General features: G+C 42.5%; 1 long non-coding RNA gene across 5 annotated transcripts in view; it reads left to right on the plus strand.

Annotated features, from left to right (window-relative positions):
- Nucleotides 1-4,800, plus strand: part of LOC102920699 (uncharacterized) — a 40,043-nt gene extending 35,243 nt beyond the window's left edge. For 4 of the 5 annotated variants that reach the window (XR_006069474.2, XR_442727.4, XR_001577824.3 and 1 more), the window contains 2 exons: nucleotides 2,404-2,577; nucleotides 3,647-4,800. This is a non-coding gene — a long non-coding RNA (uncharacterized LOC102920699). Of the gene's footprint in view, nucleotides 1-2,399; nucleotides 2,578-3,646 lie in introns of all 5 variants that reach the window. The other variant, XR_006069471.2, reaches the window with a different exon arrangement.
- Nucleotides 4,801-6,000: the final 1,200 nt, after the last annotated feature.

Raw genomic sequence — 6,000 nt, forward strand, 5'->3', positions numbered from 1 at the left:
TTAAGGCTCCTTTAAGTTACAGTGCTGAATAAGCAGTACACTGAACCATCTTTTCTCAGAACCCTGCAAATGTGATTTGTTAATGTCAGTGCAGGTGCAGGCGTGTTCCAGCATCCAAAGTTTCCTGATTCTGAGCAAAGATTTTTTAAAAGCACAAAAACGTATCTCTTGTCAGCACAGATGCCCCTCACCCTCCAGTCTCATGGGAAGCTCAGCTAGAAAGCCGGAGAGTGAGCACGACTCAGTCGCTGCTATTGCTTTTAAAAATAAAGTACTAAGTGTTGTGCTGGAAGTTCTGCTCAGTGTCGAGTGTGGTAGGTGTGAATACATGCTGTAATTGTTCCAGGCACTAGACCAAAACGTCCCCAGAATTAGCAGAGTTTTCAGCTATAATCTGGCTAACATTTTTCTGCAACTAGGTATGAAGACCAGGCTGAATTTCCATTGAAATTTACAGCCGTTCCTCATCTAGTCAGGTGATCAGCTCTGAGGAAGAATTATGGCGCCACTGAGAGATTTCCACTCCTCAAACCTGTATGTCCTGTCTCGAACACGAGCAGTCGGTTATGCCTCACGGCAGCTCCTTCCTTCTGCACTGCCTTCAACTGTTATCTCCGTGTAATGGGCACAGCTTATCATCATCGCTATTTATTAGGCATCTCATGATTGCCCCCGTGAAGATCATTCGAGCAGCAACCTTAGTTCTATAACCATGACTGAAGTATGAGCTGTTGTCCCAGATGAGAGTGTCACGGGTCTGTATACTGTCTGGAAGAGTGGGTCTCTCTGTGAGAGAAGAAAGCCAGGAGGAAGAACAGCACCCGGATGAGTTGGCCTGTGGTAACCCTACCTCAGGAAGGGGAAGACCCCGGTGAGAAGGGTATACCAGATGGCTAGTTCAGTGACTCAGAGCACTGTGTCCCCATTTAAAGGAAATAACCACGTTATGGGTTAAACTGCATACTTCCAAAATTCATGTTACAGCCCCAATCCCCAGAGCCTCAGAATAGGGCTGTATTTGGGATAGGTTTGTTTGTTTATTGATTTATCTATTTATTTATTGTGTGTATGCATTTATGGAGGTCAGAGGACAACTTTCAGGGGTTGGCTTTCCAGGTTTTGGGTTCTGAGGATCACATTCAGATCAATCTTGGCAGCAAGCACCTTTACCTGCTGAACCATCTCACCAGCTCCAGGAGATTTTTTTTTTTTTTAATGTACTTAGAACCTTTTTCTTTTTCTTTTTCTTTTTTTAAAGATTCATTTATTTATTTTGTATACAGCATGTATGACTACAGGTCAGAAGAAGGTACCAGATCTCATTACAGATGGTTGTGAGCCACCATGTGGTTGCTGGGAATTGAACTCAGGACCTCTGGAAGAGCAGTCAGTGCTCTTAACCTCTGAGCCATCTCTCCAGCTCCCAGGAGATGGGTTCTTTAGAGACATAATTATGCTTCAGTGAGATAAGCCTTAAGCTAAGGCGACTGATGGGGTCCTGATAAGATGTTGACACAGACATGACCACAGGAAGGTACAAGGACAAGGAGACCAGATGCCAGACAAGGAAACATCCTCAGAAGAAATCAGCCCTGCTGATCATTGGTCTCAGATTTGAGACTCAAACTCTGAGGTGATAGATTCTCTTTGCTGAAGCCACTGGATTTTGTGGCATTTGATTATGGCAGTTCCATCAAACTAACGTAAGCTACTATTCGGCATCAGCCAATTATGTGCAGCCATTTGGAGATGCAGATTCTGTGTCAACAGATTTTCCAGTGTGAGAGTCTTTTATTTTTAAATTTTGGCAGGATGGCTGGCCTTTACGGGTGTGCAACATGAACAATCACAATGATTCGTTACATAGAAATGGCTCATGTTTGTCTTGATGTTCTGCTTTCTCCATCTTCGAATTCTTAATTTCCAACAGGGTCCTGCCTTTTCATCTTGGACTAGGCTTCCAGACATCATGGAACTAGTGTAGTTGACAAATAACATGAATTTTAAGTAATGTGTGTTAAAATTATGTGAGCCCCCACCCACTCACCAAAAGAACACATTCTGGGCACTAGAGGAACCCTGGGGCATTGCATTGAATTTTTTTGTTGCTAACTGAACTAAGATTTCCAATCCCTAATCTTCATCAAGAAAGGATTTATAGAACTTAGAATTCTGTCAGGGATGAATGGAAAGTCACAAACATCTCCAGGTACAATTCTCTGAGATGAACTAATGTGGCCCTGACCATTTTTCCCCTTAGAGTTAAGTCCTAAGAACCTTACAACATGAGTATTTTTTTAAATTAAATTATGTTTTTAACTCTGTGTGGGTATGCATATGTACATGTGTACAGACCAGAGGCTAGGCATCTTAATTTCTCTTCATCTTATTTTTTTGAGACAGTGTCTCTCACTAAACAGAGAACTCCTCAATGGTTTACACTGGCTGCCCAAAGAACTCTGGAGATCTTCCTCTCTCTACCCTTCCCCCAGCACTGAGATTACAGACACATCAGCACAGAAGACCTTCGTATGGGCACTGGGGATTTGAAATCAGATTCACATGCTTCTGTGGCAGGTACTGTATAAACTGAACTGTTTTCCCAGACCCTCAGTAGAGACTTTGGGCATTAGGAGTGGAACATTATGGTTTTAAAAGTGCTATGTTTGTGTGTCAAGTTGGCAAAGGGTTAAGTGTGATGGTTAAAGGTTAAAGGTTAAAGATAGCTTTGACAACTTGACATAACCCATAATCACAAGTCGAGAGTCTCAATAAGGGATTGTCTGCACTGGGCTGGACTGAATACATGTCTGTAAGGGATTGTCTTAATTAAGCTTATTGTGGGAAGACCCAGCCCACTGTGGGATCAACCACCTAGGTTCTGAACTGTTATGAGTGGAGAAACCCACCCGAGCAACAATAAGCCAGTGAAAAAGTATGCATTCACTCCTTCTGCTCTTGACTGTGGATTTGATGTGACCAGCTGTCTCAAGTTCCTGCCTTGACTTTCCTGCAATGATTGACAGTAACCTTGAATTGCAGGCTGCATAAACCCCTTTCCTCATATGTTACTTTTTGTTAGGGTGTTTTTATCACAGCATCAGAAATAAAACTATGACAAAAACTCTTCTCCCTCTATGCTGAGCTGTTCTGGGGATCTTCATTCAGTTCCCAGTTGGGATGCTTGGAGGTTCGAGCTGGAGGACAAAGTAAACCTGGGGCTACTCATGCACAGGACCATGCAGCCTAAGCCACGTACTGTAGATGAACTGTAAGATATCTTTCCAATTCCTGGAGCATGTCCTAGCAAGGGGTTATAATTTGGAAGAAAAAGTTTACAGCCCAGGGAAAGAAATGCCGTCATCAGTGAGTTGAGTCATGGGGCTGCCCTGCTTCTCTGGATATACATTGATTTATAAAGCACACTGACAATAATATAGTGGAATGTTTGGTCTGGAGGTCCACTTTGCTAGTTCTATTTCTGCCCAGCACTAACTGGAGAGTGTAAATTTTAAAAGGAGTTATTTCTTATGCAAGTTTTATGCATATTCCCTCCAGGGAGTAAGTGAAAGACTGTTTGAGACACTCTGCATTTCTTGGAAGAAGGTTACTATAAATTAATATAGAGCCCTCTTTTTTATTGCAGGCCCACAGGACACACAGGATGATACTTCCACGTCTCATGCCAGGGGCAGAGTGAGGCTCTCATGGGCCTGTATCAGAGAGGCTGCTTCCCCCACCTCTTCCCTGTAAATTTCCCAAAGTCTCTAACTCTGATTCATTTTCATTCTTCGCTGCAGTGTGTGTTCACAGAGTCCTTGGAAGAAGACTGTGATTGCTAAAAGTTGTGAGCCTATGGCGGGCAAGGCCTGTACTTGGTGCAGCAAAGGAAAGTCCATCACACCTGCTCCTCAGTCTAGGATCCCAAGTTAGCCAGCTCCCACTTTGCCCCAAGAGACAGCCTCTCTTCTCCTATTACCAAGAAACAGTAGAATTTCAGGAAAGGGATGATCCCATATTTAAGAGGCTTGAAATTGTATGCATGACATTTCTGAGTTAAGTTCTAAAATACAGTCCCCTTAATCATAGGAAAAATAAGAAATGTAGTTAAAACTTATTTAAAAAACATTGCACTAGGAGAAATGAAAAATTATGTTGACATAAAACATGTATAAAACTATTCACGGCATCAGCGGGGCTGGGATATAGCTCAGTCATGGAGGGCTTGCAGAGCAATGTGCATGGTCCAAGGTTCAATCCCCAGCCCTGGGATAGAAAAGTAGGAGGGGAGGAGGTATTCACAGCAGCATTTCCAATATCTACAGAAAAGAGAAACAATTCAAACACCTACAAATGAAAGGATAAATATAAAATGCCATAGCTATATGATGGGATACTAGTCAGCAGTGGAAAAGTATGAAGTGATAGAGATGACAGTATGGATGACTTTTTTAACATCTTCCTAAGTAACAGAAGCCAATCACAAGAGAAGGCACCCACTCCATATTTCTGGAGTATATAGGCATATCTATAGAGAGAGAAAGCAGAACAGTGGTTGGCTAGAACTTGGAGAGAGGGCCTGGACTTGGGGAGACAGCAGAGAGGTGCAGCATTTCTCTGGATGGAGATGAAAATATTCTTGAATTAATTGAAGTGATGGTTGGGCCACTTGATGACTGCATTTTAAAACCACTGAATTTTACTTGCAAGTGGGGGAATTGCATGGTATGTTGATTATATCTCAATAAAGCCTTTAATATATTTTATTAAAATAATATAATAATATAAAAGATACTTTAAGACCTGGACTGTCTTTCTTCCTTTGAATCTAATTGCCTTATGATTAATGTAGAGACATAACTGTTCCTTCTTGTTCTTCCCCAAGATCACACATTAATCTCAATATTACAACATGAACATTGCAAATTTAAAGTCCCACAGTCTTCAAAAAGTCAATCTCTTTAATACAGTGAGTCTCTTTAAAAATCCAAATTCTTTTAAAATTCAAAGTCTCTCGACTGTGGGCTCCTGTAAAACCTGTAAATTTAAGATTTTCTCACTTCAGGAGGAAAAAACCAGGGCACAGTCACAAACTGAACAAAGCAAAACTGAACTCCAACCGTATAAATAACATAATGACCAAGTGTCTGGGATTCACTCACGGTCTTCTGGGTTCCTCCGAAGGGTTTGGGTCACTTCTGGGTCACTTCTCCGGTTCTGCCCTCTGCAGCACACACAGCTTGTCTTCTAGGTTCCACCAGCTGCATTCCCCTGCTGCTGCCGTTCTTGGTGGTTATCACATGGCACTGGCAGTCTTCTGCTGCAACTGGACTGCACTTTCACAAAGGCCTCTCTTGGGCTTTCTTCATGGTGCCAAACCTTAATTTTTTTCCATAACCCCTTCAATTCTGGGGTTTCAACTTCTACTGAGGCTGCACTTTCACCCATGGCCTATCCTGGTCTCTCACAGCTGCTCTCCATGACCCCTTCATGCCTTCAAAACCAGTACCACCTGGGTGACTCGTAGACTACCAAGTTTGACTGCTAGTGCAAGGTACAACCATGGCTGCCTCTGGGACAGCTTCTGTATGCAGACTCTGAGGAAACACGTCCCAGAAGATTTCACCTCGATGATGCTGGTCTCTTCTTAATCACCACTAATTTATTAGCACCAGTTGACCAGGTTCTACTGTCCCAGTAAAACAACGGTTTTACTTCATTGGTTCTGATCTTTTGTTTAGTCACAGCCTATTCTTCAGCCCCAGCTAATCAGAACCACAAATTCTTAACTCAAAAATGCTCGGTAGAGTCTTTGCTTTCCTCTGAAACTTCACAATCCAGGCCTCCATCATCTGTACTGTTTTCAACATTCTTATCTTCCAGTCTCCTATACAACAGCTCACTGAGCTCTCAACACTCAATGGCTGTTCTAGCCCGAAATCCCCAAATTCGTCCACAATCCTCCTCAAAACAACGTGGTCAGGCCTGTCACAGCAATAC

The sequence above is a fragment of the Peromyscus maniculatus genome, chromosome 2 (genome assembly GCF_049852395.1).
Source record: "Peromyscus maniculatus bairdii isolate BWxNUB_F1_BW_parent chromosome 2, HU_Pman_BW_mat_3.1, whole genome shotgun sequence".
In the NCBI taxonomy this organism is placed as follows: Eukaryota; Metazoa; Chordata; class Mammalia; order Rodentia; family Cricetidae; genus Peromyscus; species Peromyscus maniculatus.